Below are 19,611 nucleotides of genomic sequence, written 5' to 3' on the forward strand. Positions count from 1 at the left end.
CAGGTACTATATATGTGCCATATATACCATATATATATGTATGTATGTATGTCAAAAATGTAAATGTATCCACTAAATTCACATAATTGTTTTGTTCATCTCTAAGTATGTTTGTTCAAAACTAAAAGTACATTTCAAGGTGTAAAAGGCCAGCAAGATGGCTCAGTAGGTAAAGTTGCTTGCCTCTAAGCCTGACGACTAAGTCTGAGCCTGAAACCCACATAGTGGAAGGAAAGAATCAGCTCCTGCAATTCTATGTAGATGCCATGGCATGAACATGCCCATGTACACACACACACACACACACACACACACACATAAATTAATAAGTGTAAAATATAGTTTTAATGTACAAAAAATGCCTTCTTAAAATTTAGAATTAAAAAAAGAACACAATACTTTTTAAAAGGCAAAAGAAACGACTGAGCAGATACTTCACTGGTGATACATGGGAAACAAATAAACGGGAAAATCTGTTGCTAAGAAAACACAAACTAAAACAGTATGGAGACCTCACCATACACTGATTACTATTGTCCAAATCTAGAACATTAGTGCCGAACATTGACAGGAACCTTCTGTAATCAAGATGGAGTTGAAACTGTGATCCAGCTGTCTCAGCCTCTCCAGCAGATGGGATCACAGCTCTGCATCATCTGACTTGGTGAACTTGTACTGATTTGCTTCTAGACTTAAACCTAGGGCTTCAAGAATGCTAGGTGTGTGCTATGCTACTGAGTCACCTCTCTGTTATGTGCCATCGAGACTCTCAATTCACTGCTAGCTGGAATGGTCCATTCACTTGTCTGGCAGTAAACCTTCAAACTAAACATTGTCTTACCTAAGACTCAGAAACTGGCCTCCTAAGTATTTACACACATAGCTGAAAATTTTAATCAACATAAGTGTTTATAGTAGCTTCACTCCTTGATGCACAAATTTGAAGGTAGACAACTCGGCTTAAATCTAGCTCATCCAGACCATAGAATATCCATTGCCAATTCTCAATTCATAAATAACATATTAAAGGAGTCATATGCAAAAAACAAACAAACAAAAAAAAAAAAAACAAACAGGTATGTAAAGGCTACCTATTATGTGGCTCCAACCATGTGATAGTCTCAAAACTATACAACTACAGAGATACTAAAGGACCAGTGGTTGCTAAGGGTAAGGAAAAGGGAGAGAACAATGAATTCCCAGAGTGCAGGGGATTTCTAAGGCAGTTAAACTTTGATCCAGTGATAGCCGATTTGCAACACTAGGAATTGATCAAGCCCCATAGGCCCACAGGACACCAGTAGTGAACCCCAATGTCACTCATAAGGTGACACTTATGAGTATCACTCAGAAGGTATTAATACTGCTACATAAATTCTAATAAATGTACTACCACAATGCAAGATTTTAGTAATAAGATGGTGTGAGAAAAAGCGAAACAGTACAACTCAATGGATTTTTTTTTCTTTTTTTCCTTTTTGAAACAGGGTTTCTCTGTGTAGCCCTGGCTGTCCTGGAATTCATTCTGCAGACCAGGCCGTCCTCAAACTCAGAGGACTGCCTCTGTCTCTCTAGTGCTGGGATTAGAAGGGTGTGGCACCCCCAGCTGGCTCTCATCAGATTTCTTGATAAATCTATACCCATTCAAACAAACAAAAACAAACAAACAAAAAACAAATCCATTCATTTAAACACAAGTAACCATACAGAGTGACATTTACATTCTTTAATTCAGTGAGTATGCTTCTGTCATTATTGTTGGATACAGGGCATACTAGAAGTAAAATTTTACATACAGAAGGAAAGTTAGGAAATTAGGTTTTGTTGCTAACAATGATTTGGATAAAAGGAAATTTTGACATGTAGTTGAAAAGTTATGGAATAACATAGGCATTGCTGGAAGAAAACTATGGATGGAAAAATAAAGTGATTTGTGGGGAGTGATCTACAGAATGACAGACATCAGTTATATAGAACAATTGTTCTTATATTGCAAAGGCCCATGATATTATAAATAACCAATATTTTCAATATACTTGCTCAGATATGAGTATGTACTTCACAGGTCTAGCATATAGAGAACAAAGGGAGAGAAGACAAGAATGGATAGTAAAGCTAAGAACTGTAGCTCTCACTCCCCTGGTAGGTCAATTCAGGGGCAAAGAACTCTCGTCCCTCATTCTTCTCAAAGTTTAACAACTTTGGGGGAACTTAGCTATAGCTAAGTTACAGCTAGATGGCAGAGGACTGCTTATGTGAAACCAAAATGGACCCCCCTGAAGTTTAGGCATTCGGTGTGGACATGGCAAAGTCACCAGATGTGCTGCCTGCATGCAAAGATCAACAGAAAACGGCGATACACAAAGTGGGAGAGATTAATAATACACGTACTAGCTTACTCAATCTGTACAACTCCGCTTTCTAATTCCTTTCAGGGGAGCTGCAATAGGGAAATACATGGGAAAGAATTAAATATGTCTTTAAAGCCTCCCAGAGTAGTCTATCTAAAACTTGAAATCTTCCCAGTTGGGGCATTTCTGAGGGAGGAGAGGTATAACGACAGAAAGAAAATGGAACAGCTGGTGTCAAGCAGAATTCAGCCAGGGCTGTGGAGTGTCTGTATACCCCATGCCCTGTTCCTTGGGGAAGCCCCTGGAAGAAAGGAGTTTCCAGAAGCTGAAATTAAGAGGCCAAGGAATTTATGTGAGTCTTCCTCACATCAAGCTATTCCAGTCAAGGATCTATGACTCATAGGGTAAGTTGACTTCTTTTTGAAAGTTTACCAGTTGTGATTGATTATACATGGTATGAGGGCTGAGAATGTGAAATATGGGGTGGCAGGAGACAACTTGATTTGAATTGACCTACAAGAGATTCAAATAAATATAGTCAAGAAAATCAACTATTAACAGCAGCAAGAACTTCATCATCCTCTAATTTATATCATCAATTGGCCATGTACATTTTGCCAATGAAATCTTCTCCATTCCTTTTGCTCGTGTGTGTGTGTGTGTGTGTGTGTGTGTGTGTGTGTTCTAGATACTTAGAGTTCAGAACCTCTAAGTTACATTACTCCTGTTTTGAGACAGGGTTTTGGACTTTAACTCAGGCTTGTTCGGAAATCTTGTTCTTCCGGCCTCAATAACCGCTGTGCCCCATCACACCCAGAAAAAAGTATGGTTTTGGTTCCCCCTCCCCATAAAAAAAGAAAAAAAAAAAAGGAGAGGGTAAAGTGGCTATTGCATAGCTTCATTTCACCAGTTGGCCTAGCTGGTAGGAAGCAGAGAATGGAAGAGGTTTAGTCATGTGTTCTTAGCATCTTGGTACAGAGAAATGTATCAGCCCATTCATACAGAAATCTACTCAACCCCGGGAACACATGAGCAAAGTGGCACTCAGGAATGGAGGCACACAAAACCCTCAGACGCTGCAGGGTTACTGCTCCTTTTGTACCTTTCATACTTCTTCATAATGATCTCTCACCTGCAACCACAACATCTACAGACCAAGGGCCAGAGTTTTCCTGCCATAGGGCAAGGCACACCTTTCCTGGTGAGGCAAAGCCACCTTAGGCATATGAAGACAAGCCAGTGACCCTTGAGGTCCTGAGCTACAAAGAGGGGGAATACCCCATGGCTTAGGTTTCAGGAGAGAAAAGACTACCCATGAATCACAGTGGTTTAGAACTTCCTCTGGGCTATTCTTGTGGCTCTCTGAAGGGCTTGGCATGTGTCCCAATGGCCTAGAACACCTGAAGATTCTCTTGCAAAAGAAGACCTGCTGGGCTTTGATGGTCTCTCAAGTCTTGTCAGAGACTCATGAAATGACCTATCAGCCGGTCAGGCGAGACTTGAAACACCAGGTGAAATAGTCACAATGAGTGTGGTTTTAAACTTCCGATGTTATTTTGGCAGATGTTTTTCCCTTCACCATACCAGGCACATGTTCTTTCTCATATATGGGTCCTATCGTTGAATCTTCACGTTTGTGTTTTTTAACCTGCAGGAAGTATGGAAGCTGGAAAACTAGAAGGGGCCATCAGGGACAACGATGACTTAAGGGAGGGAGGCAAGTGGAGCTTAGGCAATATGGAAGTAGAAAGGGGGAAGAGCAAGAACAAAGCAGAGTTAGAGGTGGGACATGGGGAAATGAAGAGGCAGGGGATGTGAGAATTAATCAAAACAAGGGTATGCAAAAACCATATGGAAACCTATCACATTGTAAGTCAATTAAAATAGTTAAGAAATTAGAAGATTTATATCACATATGGTTGGATGATGCTACTTCTAAAAGCAATGTTTTTTTTTTTCATTTCTCAAATTTATTTTTTTTAATTTTTATTTTTTTATTTTTAAATAATTTTATACATTCACTTGTATCCCAGCTGTAGCCCACTCCCTTTTTCCCTCCCACTCCTCCCCTCCCTCCCTCATTTCTTCCCTGCCCCTTTCCGAGTCCACTGAGAGGGGGTGTCCTCTTCTCCTTCTGTCTGGCCCTAGTTTATCAGGTATCTTCAGGATGGTTGCAATGAAAGCAATGTTTTTTTAAAATGAAAAGTGCCATGACTATGACAGACATGAGATCCATCACTATGTGTTTCTTTGTTAAGGAAGCTCTTGCTATTGGCTGCTCACCAGAACTAGTCAATACTAATGCTGAAGATAACACTCACCTCAGTTATGATATGAAGATAAATTAAGCTGTAAGGGAGGTGAAGTTTTCCTTTCTGCTAGATAGCTTTCATATTGCTGATAGGTGTTATAAAAGGTGCTGAGAAAGAAAAAAAACAAATGTTTTTCACCCATCTGTGACCCCCATGAACTACAATATCAATCTGCTAGTTGCACCTACTGGTATAATTGTGGCATGACATTGCTAACCAACTACTCCTGATTTAACTTGAGACCTGCTTCACAGACGTCCATATCACTCAGCGACATAGAGTCCAACCATTTTTAATTTATTTTTTACCTATTTATTACAATGTATTCACTTTGTATCCCAGCTGTAACCCCCTCCCTCGTCTAAACTAGTAGATAAATGCTATGCCCAGCATTAATCAGAGAAGCTTTTCTTTGCAGTGAACTGTGGTAAATACAGATATTCTTGGTTTCAGAGGGTGCTAAGAATACATAATGGCTTAGTGCTCAGGAGAGTTATAGTATTACCCTCCTCTGTGACTCAGGAATGTCACAGAAGATAGAATGAAAAAAATGTAAGAGGCAGAAAACACAGAAAAGGGTTGTGAATGCTATTGTTACGGCATGACACAATACATTGAATCATGATTGCACAGCTGCTATAGTTGCCTATACTGGCCCTTACAAAACTGAGCTATCATCAGTCAATCATGAATGGTTGAGAGACTCCAAGGACCATATCCTATCCTGCAGAACTCCAAGAGAAGGGCAGACATTGTGAAGAGTCAGGTAGTCACAGTGGGTCCACCAGGCTCCAGCCGATAGTTGGAAATTTGTGGCTACAAAGACAGACTTGGTTAAACAGAATGGGTCACAAGGCAAAATAAAGTAAATGGAGAAAGGAGTTTCGGGAAGGAAGGTAGTTGACAAGGATTGGCGACATAGAGAATAGGGTGGATATGAGTGTAAAAAGAATGTAATATGTAACATTTAACCAAACTAAACAAACCAAATAAAAATTCTTTATAAATGATGGCAAAATATTTAGAAAGAAGAGTCAAATATAGAGGCAATAGTTTGGGGCTTATAGTAGACTATGGTGCTTTATCAGCTAAGCACGGGGCTCTGGTGTCTTTCCCCATCCAACACACAGTAGAAGGACAGTGACTGAGGTATTTTGCAGGTAAATTTTTTGCACTATGGAAGTTCTGTTATTCTTCCTAATATTTTCAAAAGGCTCTCTGAGCCCACTGTGCAGATGAAAAATACCATCCAGGGAAAGGAAATTATCCTAAGTTATCATGTCCACTCTTATGGAATAATTGGGACACAAAGGCCTAGATTTGGGATAAGTGATATTTGGTCTCTCTGGCAAGCCTCAAACCTTTGCATAATTCTGTTTGCTTCTTTGGCATTATCCCAAAAGTAGCTGATGGATACTGATGAAATGTGGTGTGAATACTAAAAGATACTATGGCTAGCTGATCAAGTTACAAAAAAGAAGGCATCTGGAAATAAAGTGACTGAAAATACCGATAGAAAAGCTTATTTGAGGGCCTAGGGAGATGCCTCAGATCATAAATACTTGCTTTACAAGTGTAACAACCTAAGTATTATCATCAGAACCCATGTGAAAAATCTGGACATGGTGGTAGAAGATTGTAATCCCAGGGCCAGTAGGCCAAGACAGGAGGACCTGTGGGGTTTGCTGGCCAGCCAGCATAACCTAAGTGGCAAATGGGAGGGAGAGCTGACTACCTAGCTGTGACAGCTAGTAAGTCAGTGCTTAAGAAAAAGCATCCAGGATTGGCATCTTGTATCTCTGTGTGCTGTACCCATGTGAGTGCATAGCTGCAGGCACATGAATTCATTTGGTTCACATCAAAGGTGGCAAATACACGGAGCACAATGATAGTCCGTAACAGCTAAAAGAAGAAAGAGGGGGCTCCTATGTGTCATCAGGCTTGACAGACTACCAGGTGAGAAACATATACTGCAAAGCAATCTGCTCACAAGTCTGTCTATAAGGAGCTGTCTGTGTGCATGTGTACGTAAAGGCATAGGCAAGGCATGCAAAGGTGTGCTCCAAAATGATGACAAATTATTCCCTCTGCAGAGATAAGGAGGAGGTGAAGGTTAGCAAAGATACATTAGAAGTATTTCCATCTTCTTGCAAAAGTTCTGGGGATTTTTTCCCCCTAAAATGAATGCAATCACTTAATATTTATGTAATAAATATTTTTGAAAGGAGAAAATCGAAGTCATACTTTGAGGATTCATTTATCCATCTATCTATTCATCATGCAAGCACCTACTATGAGGCAGGCATGTAATATAATACAGTACACATGCTGCCCACCAGCTGAGGTCTTAACTCTTATGGAAAGAGGTTGGCAAGCATGAGCTAGGCTACGTGTCTGCTGGCACAAGAAGAAAAGAAGATAGAACTAAGAATACAAAGAACGTGATCTCAGACCAAAGATGGCCTAGAGCGCAAAAGTGCTTGGCTTACACACTAAGGATCCCAAGCTATATTCCAGAATTCACAGGAAGGAGCAAACCAACTCCAGAAAGCTCTTTTGACCCCATTTGTGTTATGAGCTGTGAGTACCTACATGTACTCACATACAGGGAAATAATAAATAAAAGAGAAAATAATTTCTATTTCATGGGAAATGCAGACATCAAATAGAATCTCCACTAAACTCTTTTATGGCTGATGTCTTAAAACACTATATTATGGCCAACAATTAGCAGAAAGACAAATCTCTACAATTTGGAAGGAATTTCCATTTCCTTTGGCTTTAGTTTGCAAAGAAATATCACGATATAAAGGACAACTTGAAGTTTCTAAACACTTGACCCTATAAACACGGGGTGGCTTTCATGGTCTGTATAGCATTGTGTCTTTGGCTGTCTTTAATCAGCGTATAAGGCCAGCCACAGTAGGCTACCCCAGACATGGCCACCTCCAAAACTGCTGTTTTAATTGGGGTTTCTAAAGACGAAGGATGATGGTTATACACACCTCTGCAGGGTAAAAACATAAAACATTTGAACTGAATTGCCTAAAAGCTGAAATTGAGTGCAAATAATGCCTTGTAGCAATAGCTATAATTAGCCTAATGGAATCCTTTGAAGGTGGAGGCAGTTCAACAAGTGAGTTTAATTGAAAGTAAAATTTCCAGACTAATATTTCATCAAGCCAAATTGAAAGAGGACAGCACAGCGGTGACCAGAGCCTTGGTGAAGTGTTGAGTGTGGCGGAAGATGCTCAGGGAGGGGAGGGAAAGTGCTTTCTTCACTCTTCTTTGACTTTTTCTATGCACATTTTCCAGTTTCAGGAATCTTCTACGCCTTCTGCAAAGAGATTCTCATTCTCTTAGGGCCAATGTCATCGCTGTGCAAGTCCATCAGTATCCTACAAATAAACAAAACAAATTCAGGATTAGAAGAACAGGGGAAAAGACACTCACCATGCAACACCCCATTCATTATCAGCTCTGGGCACATTGCATTCTGGGAGATGCACACTTACCTATCAGCTCTGGAGAGCTCAACTGTCTTATAGAATGGCATCCAGCCTGAAGACCTCCACCTTTGCTATTTATCAGTTGTGTGATTTCTGTTGAGTTACTTGGCATCTCTTAAGTAGAGATCTCATCTGAGAAAATAAAACAGGATTACAATTATCATCACGTACTCCAGGATACTGAGGAAACCGAGCTGTGTGCACAATCACTTGGCACTCTAGACAGTGTCAAGCTCCATGTGCTGTGTGTATCTGTGTACCAGCAGCATCCTTGTAGCCTTAGAGCCTTTTATTCAGAGAATTCAGCGTGGAACAGGAGATGTTTAGTAGGTACTCCTGTGTCTGATATGAGTTATCTTCTAGGTGTTTGGCTTTCTATCAGGTCATCAGGTGAACACTGGAAATTGATCATGTCTTGGAAGCACTGCGCTACCTTTGTGGTCAATGCAGAGATTTGTGTGTGTGTGTGTGTGTGTGTGTGTGTGTGTGTGTGTGTGTGTGTGTAAAAAGTATTTTCCTGCTTTAGAAGTCAAGAAATTCCATGACTATTCTCTACTCCTTAATGTCCAGAGTCAGTACAAGCTCTGGGACCTGGCACACTTGAATCTTCTAGTTGTGACTCTGATAAGCAAAGTGGTCTGGTGTTTGGTAAGTTGACTACACTGAGCCTCTACAATTCTCCATTTTCCTTTTTTGAAATATAATTTTTATTTATTACAATTTATTCACTTTGCATCCCAGCTGTAGCCCCCACCCACTTCCCCTCCCAATCCTTGCCTCCGTCCCTCCCTCATCTCCTCCCATGCCCCTTCCATAATCCACTGATAGGGCAGGACCTCCTCCCCTTCCATATGACTCTAGCCTATCAGGTCTCATCAGGACTGTCTTCATTGTCTGACTCTGTGGCCTGGTAGGGCTGTCTACCCCCTCAGGGGGAGTTGATCAAAGAACCAGCCACTAAGTTCATGTTAGAGACAGCCCCTGTTCCCCTTCCTAGGGTACACATTTAGAGACTGGGATGTAGCCCATTTGGGCTACATCTGGGCAGGGATTCTATGTTATCTCCATGAATGCTCTTTGGTTGGAATATCAGTCTCAGAAAACATCCTTGGGCCCAGATTTTTTGGTTTTGTTGTTCTCCTTGTGGAGCTCCAGACCCTTTAGGTCTTTCTAGCATAAGACTCCCTCCACTCTGCCCAAAGTTTGGCTATGAGTCTCAGCATCTGCTTTGATACCTTCCTGGGTAGAGTCTTTCAGAGGCCCTCTGTGGTAGGCTCCTGTCATCTTCAATAGATGGTGCTGGTCTAACTGGATTATCTACATGTAGAAAAATGCAAATAGATCCATACTTATCACCCTGCACAAAACTAAAGTCTGAGTGTATCAAAGACCTCAATATAAAACCAGATACACTAAATAGGTTAGAAGAAAAAGTGGAGAAGAGCTTTGAGTTCATTGGCACAGGAGACAACTTCATGAACAGAATACCAACAGTACAGGCTCTAAGATCAACAATCAATAAATGGGACCTCATGAAACTGAAAAGCTTCTGTAAAGCAAAGGACTCTGTTGTCAGAACAAAAGAACAGCCTAGAGACTGGGAAAGGATCTTCACCAACCCTATATCTGACAGAGGGCTAATATCCAGAATATATAAAGAACTCAAGAAGTTAAACAGCAACAAATAAAGCAATCCAATTAAAAAATGGGGTACAGAGCTAAACAAAGAATTCTCAATAGAGGAATACCAAATGGCAGAGAAACACTTAAAGAAATGCTCAACATCCTTAGTCATCAGGGAGATGCAAATCAAAACAACCATGAGATTTCACCTCCCACCCATCAGAATGGCTAAGATCAAAAACTCAAGTGACAACACATGCTGGATAAAGGGGAACCCTCCTCCATTGCTGGTGGGAATGTAAGTTTGTACAACCACTTTGGAAATCAATCTGGCATTTTCTCAGAAAATTAGGAATAGTGCTTCCTCAAGATACATTTCCTTTTAAAATGGTAAAAAGTATCTAATATTTGAGTATATTCTAAGTCCTTTATATTGTTAACCCACTGAGTACTTGAAACATACCACTATTATCTGTGGTGCACAAAGAAAGCCAAAAGATGTATACCTCAGTGAAGTTACTTGCTTAAAGCCACCTGCTAATAAATGCCAAAAGCAATTTTCTTTTTCTTCCTCAGGCCTTATGGATGCTGAGCAAGCACTCTATGACTGAACCAGATCCCCAGCCTGGAAGCAGGTTTCTTTTCAGAATGCATGTTGTGCCCATGACACAGACAGATTCCGTGTCATGGGTTCAACAAGGACAGGAAAAGTCTGGAGAGTTCTTTGAGTTCATAGAAATGAACCTCCTCACCCCACCCCCAACCCCAAGCCACCTGGCAGAGAGCAAATACTCAACAAATTCTAACATTCGGGTATCACTTAAAAATCAGTGTTTTCTTTCATTGGTCAGACAGAAAATGCAAGGATTACTAGAGCATCCCTGTGGTGAGTGAGAAGGGAAAGCAGCTACCTGCAGAGATACTAGCCCCTGACAGGTGCTCCTCCCCACGTGTCATGGCACAGGGCCAGAGTTATGCTACTCTGCCCTTGAAACTTTCTGTTGCCTTCTCTCATTGGGACCATGCTTGACCTCAGCTCGCACAGTTCGAACAGCTGGGGTGGGAACAGGTCTATTGTCTACCTGGTACGAAGATTTTCTAAAGAACGCTAGGCTGCTAAAATGAGCCGGACAGATCTGATCCCCAGATAATGGGCATGTGCTGGTTAACACATCACTTCTGGTCTCTGAAAGTGGTTAGCTATACAGATCTGGGGAAGATGCTGCATGATTACAGAAGGGGGATACTGGCTTGCACAGAAAAGGCAGTATGCACCTCAGAAATTGGCAAAAGTGAAAACCTCATGCAGACTGTTGGTTGCTGAGCAGTAGTTAGCCTCTGCTCTCTTGTTTATTAAACAGTCCCAGTTGTGTATAGGTTTGACACAGATAAGGGTGTGCTCAAAAGAGATACTTGGCAATCAGATGAGTCAACCTTCACTTCAAGCAGCCACAGCAATCCTGTCATCTCTCATAGGGACTTGCTAGTGGGACACCTGCCCCATGCTACACAGTAACACAGGCTTAGGGGAGGTCTACAGGAAATTTCTGGAAAGAATCGTCTGCCTCCCTGATATTTCTTTTGACTAGAGATTTTTTTCTTTGGCATGTAAGGAGTCCAACACAGTGCCCCAACATGGTCATGGTGGTAATTGCACATCTTATCATACCAGGTGCTGGTGGGGCCGTAGGGAAACAGAAACCACCAAGGATGGCTGATGGAAGTGTGATCCAGTACAGTCATTCTGGAAAACAATATGACAACTCTTATGAAACTAAATGTGCCTCTGAGTTCTATGACTCATTCACATCATTGCAGGGTCCACACCAGGGACACTCTCACAGTCCCCAGCATGGGTATAGGGTGTTCATCACAAAACTAGACTCGGCCATCTAGCATCTACCAACAGGGAATAAAAGAAGACAGGAGGAGTGCAGGTGAGGGCCAAGAGCAGGTCTAGGTGAATCATATATTTCAAGGGTATCTAGAGCACCCAAACTGCATTACTATGGATAGGAATGGTTCACATGTTTGAAGCTTAGTCCTCTGTGTGCTAATGTTGAAAGGTGGGAGCAGGATCATGAAACGTTATTTTTTGGGTATGACACCGTCATTCCAACCACAGTCTCACATCAGCTGAGGCTGCCTGCTCTGAGCCTCCACCAGACTGCATCTGTAGGCAGTGACTGACAGATGGGGAAGGGTCTCATGTGGTGCACCCTTGCCTGCTGAGATGCGGGCTACTGATGGATTCTCAGCGAGAGGGAGTCATTATCTTCAAACGAGCGAGTACCTATCGTAAACCAACACGCACATGATAGTTTCATACCTGTGATCACGCAGATGTCCTAGATTAAACTCAGCACACCATAAAAAGAAACAACAAAAACATAAACACGGAAAAGGAACCAGGAGGAAGGGAGGAGAAGAGTTTGTAGGTGTGGGAGGAAGATGAAAGAAGATGGAGGTAAGAGTAATGAGAAAGCATTCAAATGACACATTTAATTAACAGGAAAAAAAAGTTCTTTTAAAAGATACACCCAGAGTTATATCTCATACATGATTTTAAATCTGCTCAACTTGGATTAAATGCAGGGCTGTAATTCTCTTTGGCCCACACTGACTTACACATTGTTTTCCTCAAGTGATGCTTAGCTGGAAAGGCTGCTTGCCCTGATTTAATCATTATGCATTACAGAACTAAGTCATATTTGAACTTGGCCAGCCATGTAATAAAGAGGCCTGGCCTGGAAGGCTTAAGGCAGGGTGGGCTGGACTACAGAAGAGACTGATACGTGATTCTTAAATGACTACTTATGTTTTCCCTTTCTATTCCCTAGCCAATACACAACCATGCTAACTAACTTTGAAAACTTGTTTGTTTATTAAGTGACTGCCAATGCTAAAGATACCATAGTAGGAGACTGCAAAACAGAAGTCATTCCTGGAGCGGATAGTCTACTTAGGATGTCAAGACTTCAGCAGGAGGAGAGTTAGGTAATGATGGCAGAATGAAGTAAAACACAACAAGACATGACTGTCAAAATTTAACTTAGTGTGAGCTCTATGTGGATGTGGACACAGGAGATCAGAATCACAGTGGGCTTTGTGGGAGAATCCTCGTAAAGCTGTATTTCAAGGAGAGAAATATCTCAAGGTTGGGGAGTGAGCGGCAGAAGTCACAAGGGAAAGATACCTTAAGTGGAGATAGGCTTGGTGCTGTGGGTTCAGAGAAAACATCTTCTTGAAGCTGGAGTAGAAAGAAAACAGTCCTGGGATAGGAGTGTAGGGGTATGGATAATGAAGATTCTGAAAGCCAGGCAGGGGATTCTGATGTGGGAAACAGAAGTGAACATTGCAGAAAGCTGTATAGCTGAAAGCCAAGTGTGAAGAGACTAGTTCTCAGCAGAGACCTACACACACACACACACAGTGTTTTTCAAAAGCTGAAGCAGGGAAGGGGTCATGAGGAGCCAAAAGCCAGGTGTCACCCGTGCATGGGCACTGCAGCTATCACCAATCCATAATGCAGAGCCCAGAAGGGACCCCAGAATACTTTCCCTCTCAGGGATTGATCTAGGCAGACTTCATCCTTAGATCCAGTGCAACAACTCCCACCTCACCTTGCAGGCTGCCTAAGTTGGGGGTGGTACGTCTTCCTGCCATAACATGTTATCGCCAAATGTCAACCTATTGAGTGTCACTGGACAAATTGATCCACAAGCCTATAAATATATACAACTATCTCCACCTTTCATTTGACTTTTTATACTTATGAGCTAATAGTATCTGGTAGTTTTCAGCATGAGAGGCCTTAAATATAGATTGGTCTCAGGCTCTCTTTCTAGCTCCTAAATGGTGAAATGCATCTACCTGAAGAATTTAGAAAATTTGTGCTGTCATCTACCTTCCCCACTGAGTTTGAAAGTCTGGTGCAGGCTCAGGTATCTATGTGCCAGCAAGCTTCCTGGAATACTACTTGCAGATTGAAGGCTGAAACCAACTGTTATGGATGCCAAGGATGCATTCCCTGCCCAGGATGGCAGGGGCCAGGGGAGGCAATTTAGGATGACGGTGCATTATGGAAGTGTCCAATAAATGGGAGGCCAAAGCCCCAGCGGTGTTGCAGCCTCTGTGCAAGAATGACTCTCCTCACATTCTAAAAGGGTAAACACAGTTGCAAAACTATGACTCATGAACTGTTGAGTCCCACCTCCATCCGCAGAAAACAATGTTCACTTCCATCAGAGGTCAAGTTCAAGATCCTGATTGGCAAGAAGAGCTTCCAACACTAGGCAATGCTTAAAGACTGAGCCCCACTGCCAGGAACCTGCACTGAGGGAGGAAATAACAAACTGACACCACCTAGATGTTTGCTGCCACTAGCCCCACCTTTGGTTGGTGATGGGCACTCATTAACTCCATCAGCTAGTTTTGTGTAGTTTGAGACTGGGTCTTATGTAATCCTAGCTGGCCTCAAACTTGCTATATAACCCAAGGGCTATGATCCCCCATATCGAGTGTTGTAGGCACATGCTACTATGCTTGGTTTTATGCAGTGCTAGGGATCAAACCTTGAGCTTCACATGTGTGTTAATTAGGCAGCCAACCTGACAACTGAACCATATCCTTAGTCCCAAGGGTAATCATAATTATCCAGAGGACATTGGTTTTGTTTAATCCTTTTATAAATCGGACAGATAAAGCTGTATGTATCAAAACCAACATGATTTAAAGAGGTATATTCACTATGAAATCTAGCTAGTTAACATAACTGTTACTTACATGGCTCTCCTGTTTGTGGAAAGAATACAATATCCATTCTCTAAGCATTTTTCAAGACTTCAGGATACTAAGAACTATAGTTACCATATACCATAAGTCTCCTGAATTTATTCCTAATGGACTGAAATGTCTCTTCTTTTGTTAATTAATATCTCACAGATTTCTCGCTCTGTGCACACAGTCCACCCCCTGGTAAACATCATTCTATTTTCTACTTCTGTGAGACCATTTCTTTCCTATATTAAATATGTAAGTAAAAACAAGTAATGTTTGTCTTTCCGTACCTGGTTCAGGATACAAGCATACATGTACACACACATACACACAATGTCATTCACAATGCATTTTACATACATACACAAAATGTCATAAGCATATGCTTTTCAGTCTCTGTAGAGGTTAGAGATGCCAGTGACCAGAATCATATACCCCATAAGACTTGCTAAGTACTATTTGCAAAGGCAAGCAGGCAGTGGACAAGAGGTTAGTTAGAAAAAGGGGGTGAACTGGCAGATGGGTCCAGCATGGTGCCAGGAATGTTCCCACATATGTTTCAAATGTACATAAAGTGGGGAGGGTGTTTCCTTGTCCCATTCTTCCAATGATGAAACTAAGATAGAAAAAAATCTACCAGATCATAGGTAATCAAACCCCAGGATTGACCTCCAAGGTTCATGTTCAATGCTACATGTAGAGTGGCCATAACGTATACCAGCAAGGAATACAGAGCACAGGGAGGTGAATCGAAGTCTACTCTACAGAGAAAGGAGCCAATGAAACTGAACGCCCAGTCAGGGAACAACCCAAATTATTTCTTAATAACAATTCACAAGCAGTACGTGAGTGATCCCTAGGGGAAAAGAAATCAACTATAGATGAAGAATGAAGGTAAAAAAAACAAATGTGCAATACTTCCTTTCAGAAAATTATAGTATGTAATACTCTGATACACTTTTCTAAACAAATAAATTTGTTCTAGGCTATAAACAAAATGACACAATAACGCAATTCTATCAAAAATTGTATAATACTGACCTTTTAAACATGGATAATCAGTAGTGTTTGCTCAGCCGTAATCTGCGAATTTATGTCATTTCTTTTTTTTTTTTTTTTCACATACTAAGAGATCTCCCACTTCTATCATGTTTGTTTCTTGTCTGTTTCTCTGCCATAAATACATTTAGGGTTATTGTGCTCTGTGGAAGCTCTGTCTTCACATACAGTTTTGCCTTAGAAAACACATGGGCAAAACAGAGTTGGCTTTCTCATCCTCCTATATGAAGATGAAGAATAGATTTTATATTCAGTAACAGAAAATGATGAAGATATTTTTAAACTTTGTTCTGAAGGAAATACAGCCAGACTTCAAAATGGCCCCTCCCTCACTGCAGTGAACAGCCCTCCAGGTGCCCCATGACCTCTGCCAGCCCCTTGTTCACAGAGTGGAAAACAGCTTTCTTTGCTCCCCACTGGTGCTATTAAACCTCCTATTGATCCATAGTTAATCATGCCAATTAAGAACCTGTTTACACTTGGCCTTCAATGCCAGGCACAGGCTCCTGAGTCTATGAAAAGGTGGGTAGATAAACAACCGGTTGTGTTTCAAGATCATTAAATATATGTACCCCCAATAACTTTTCCATTGACGTTATGTTAAGTTTGCAAAAATAAAATTATGTTCACTGAAATACGTAATTGAATTTGACATGTATTTACCTAAGTGCATCAAACCACAATACAGAGCATTTACCACTTAAAACGCAGTTTGTTCTTCTCCTAGTTGCTTCTTCTTCCAACAGAGGCAACTACTACACCTATTTCTAGTTCCATTTATTAACTTGGCATGAGTTAAAACTTCACACAAAATTGAAGCATGGTGTGTGTTTTAGGATGAGTAGGAATAGAAGCATGTTTTATGTTTAAGATGACCAGCAATAAGGAATGAGGGTAGGCAGTTTGAGAGAGATGATAAAATAACAATGGCCCTCTGTGGAAGTCTGACAGATCCCCAAAAGGTCATGAGGAACCATATCCTTTAGTACAGCAATTGTACTACTAGGAATGTGTATACTGTCATAAAAGGAGCCGTAAGTCCATGAGAAAACTGGCATATGAACCTCCAGACTAGTATTATCTAGAAAAAGGAAACAGCTAAAGGTCCATCAACTGATGACAAAATAGAACAAGACGTAGTCATAAAAATGGAATCTTCTTTCATTATATAAAAAGAATGAAGTGAAGATACTTGAATGAGACTTGAAAAGATATGCTAAGTGACAGGAGCCAGTCCCCAAAGGGTAGGATTTACAGAAAATGACTCGAATGGACCAATCCATGGGAAGCATCCTGATGAGAGTTGATGACTAAGAGGGAAAGAGCTACAAGAACTTGGTACCAAAAGGACCCAGACTGTCTTTTTGTAGAAATGAATGTTTTAGGATTGGTAAATTCCATGGTATATGACATCTGTCTAAATAAAGCTGCTTTAAAAGAATATGTTTAGAATCTACTCATATGGAGACAGTGGTAATAGGTGGAGAAGCCATAGTACTGCCCCTGCAGAGGAGACTTAATGAGACAATTGCTTAGTATTTTGGCCTAAGAACTCTGTCCCCAAGGACCAGAGCTGGTGTCCAGTAAGGTCTCTTTCCCATGAGAAGACTCTAGGGTTTATTGTCTTTCCCATGGGACCCTTCTCCCTCTCTATCTCTAGAGTCTAACTCCCAGAACGCAGCTAGTCACGTCCTACTGTCTCCTACTCTCAGTTAGCTTCTTCGTAAGGACAAGCTGATAGCTTCCTTGAGTGTGGCCCTGTGTTTGACAGACTATCTTAGTAGAATAGGGATGTGGAAAGAGCCCATCAGAGAGAAAAGAAAGGTAAAGAACTCTGTGGGACAGACAGTTTTGTATTGGTGGTAATGTTACTTTGTTCTGTTAGGAGATAGGGTCTTATATAGCTAAGGCTGGCCTTAAACTCCCTATGTAGCAGAGGATGACACTGAACTTATGATCCTCCTGTACCTACTTCCTGAATGCTGGGCTTATTTGGTTTAGGTCTGGTTTACTTGGTACTGGGGCCTAAACCCAGAGCTCTGGCATGCTAGGTAAACATTCTACAAACTGCGACTCATGTGTTATACAAATCAGGTGACTGGCAGTTCATCAAGGCTTACAGCACCTGGCTCACAGGAAATGCTGTTCCCTCTAACCACTGTGCATTCACTGTGTATAGCATACCCTTCATACCTCACTTGAACTTCACGGTGTGGGGCAGCTAAGAGACTAACACTGTTATCAGTGCTGAGGTTTCATTCAGCCTAAAGTACTGAATAGAAACTGGGAGAAACTTGAAGGGTTTTAGGACTTCAGGTTTTACCTGAATAAGGGTAAAACCAAGGCCCAGGAACTCTGTGGTTAAGTAATAGAAACATATATGAAAAAGGTTAAAGGTATTGTGTATTTAGTTAAACACCTATTTACAAACTACCAACACGTAGATGAGTTAGATAGATGTTTAGTAGATAGAGAGATAGAGAGAAATCGATAAATCAACAGGCAGAGTCATACTCTCATGTAATTATTTAGCTAGTTAACCTCTAAATGATGAGGATTTTTAGCTTTTTTGTGAGGGGTTCTTGCAGTATTATGCTAAGAGGTAAAACTGCCACACAGGCTCCTTGAGTGGTGCTCTTGTTTGCCATCTTTTGCCATGATAAACCATAATAACCCAAAGCAACTTATAGGAGGAAAAGATTCATTTCATCTTATAGGTTACAGTCCATCATCAGGGGAAGGCAAGGCAGGAACTCAAGGCAGGAATCTAAAGCAGAAACCATGGAGGAATACTGCTTACTGGCCCACTCTCTGGCTAATACTCAGCTGGTTTTCCTATACAATCCAGGCCACCCTATCCAGGAATGATGCTTCCCTGCCACACCAATCACTGATCAAGACAATCTCTCTCTCAAGTCTTGAGATTGCCACAAGCCAATCTATTCCGGCTCCCTTGTGTCAAGATAGCAAAAACTGACCAGCACCAACGTTTGACTGGCAAGTGGGGGTTGCTCTTTATAAACTCAGTTGTATGGTACATCTGTTGAAGGATGTGCTGTCAGTCTGGGGACAGAGACATTCCTGTTTTGGAAAAAGGCTCATTGGGCAAATCATTGTCCACTCAAGAGTATAGAGTAATAAGAGTATACATTAATAAGGCACTTGCAATAGGGCCAACAGATCAAGAGGAGCTGTGCAGTCTTTCCCCATGACTTGAATGTGGCTTAGACTCCAACATCCTCATCTAAACAGCATCTAAACAGGACTTCTGTCATCCTTGAGGAGACTGGAAAATTGATTTGCAGTTGGGAGAAGACTCTCTTTGCCTGTAAGGGATGGGGATGGATGATAACCTATGTGCGAACTGTGAGGATAATCTTGAGCTCAGAAAACATCCTGCTGCTCTCTCCTTCCCCATGTAGCAGATGGGAAGACTTAGTGTCTAGATCTGAACCCCTTTCTGAAAGGCTGACAGGAAAGAATTTAAATCATGCTGGATGCAAAAAAAAATTTACAAAATGGAACATGGGACAGAGAAAGGCAGTGAGCCACAGGTTTTCAGGTCACTATGCCGTGCAGGGAGAGCACATGCCTTTTCATGCGCCACTGAATGCAGACAGCACCAAGGCAGCTCATGACTTTCTGGCTCTTGTTTGTAGCTCCAAGGTTGAACTGCACACTTTAAATTGCATACACTTTCTCTGCAAGAGTGTGTCTGCACCCATTAAAGGGAAGCGTTTAGGGCCTCTCTGGTGTTCCGGCTTCTGGAGGAGTAGAAAGGAAAAGGGTTGGGGTGGTGGCAGAATGTCAGTCCAGCTCTGTGCCCTTTTGAAAATGTGTTGTCTCCTGGCTTCAGGACCAATAACATCCCTCCACAGCAGCAGGGACAGCTGTGGACAATCTGTGCAACAGACAGACAGGGGAACACTTGCTTGATCTATTGGGAAGGCAGCGGGGAACTTAGAAAGCATTCAGAAG

At 41.5% G+C, this 19,611-nt stretch overlaps 1 long non-coding RNA gene across 1 annotated transcript in view; it reads right to left on the bottom strand.

Moving 5' to 3' along the window:
- Positions 1–433: 433 nt before the first annotated feature.
- LOC132655820 (uncharacterized) overlaps positions 434–19,611 on the bottom strand; it is a 198,444-nt gene continuing 179,266 nt past the window's right edge. Inside the window, exons 5-7 of the long non-coding RNA XR_009593695.1 lie at positions 8,179–8,304; positions 7,669–8,061; positions 434–4,770 (exon numbers count right to left, since the gene is read on the bottom strand). This is a non-coding gene — a long non-coding RNA (uncharacterized LOC132655820). The remainder of the gene's footprint in view (positions 4,771–7,668; positions 8,062–8,178; positions 8,305–19,611) is intronic.

Source organism: Meriones unguiculatus, chromosome 8 (genome assembly GCF_030254825.1).
Source record: "Meriones unguiculatus strain TT.TT164.6M chromosome 8, Bangor_MerUng_6.1, whole genome shotgun sequence".
NCBI classification, from domain to species: domain Eukaryota; kingdom Metazoa; phylum Chordata; class Mammalia; order Rodentia; family Muridae; genus Meriones; species Meriones unguiculatus.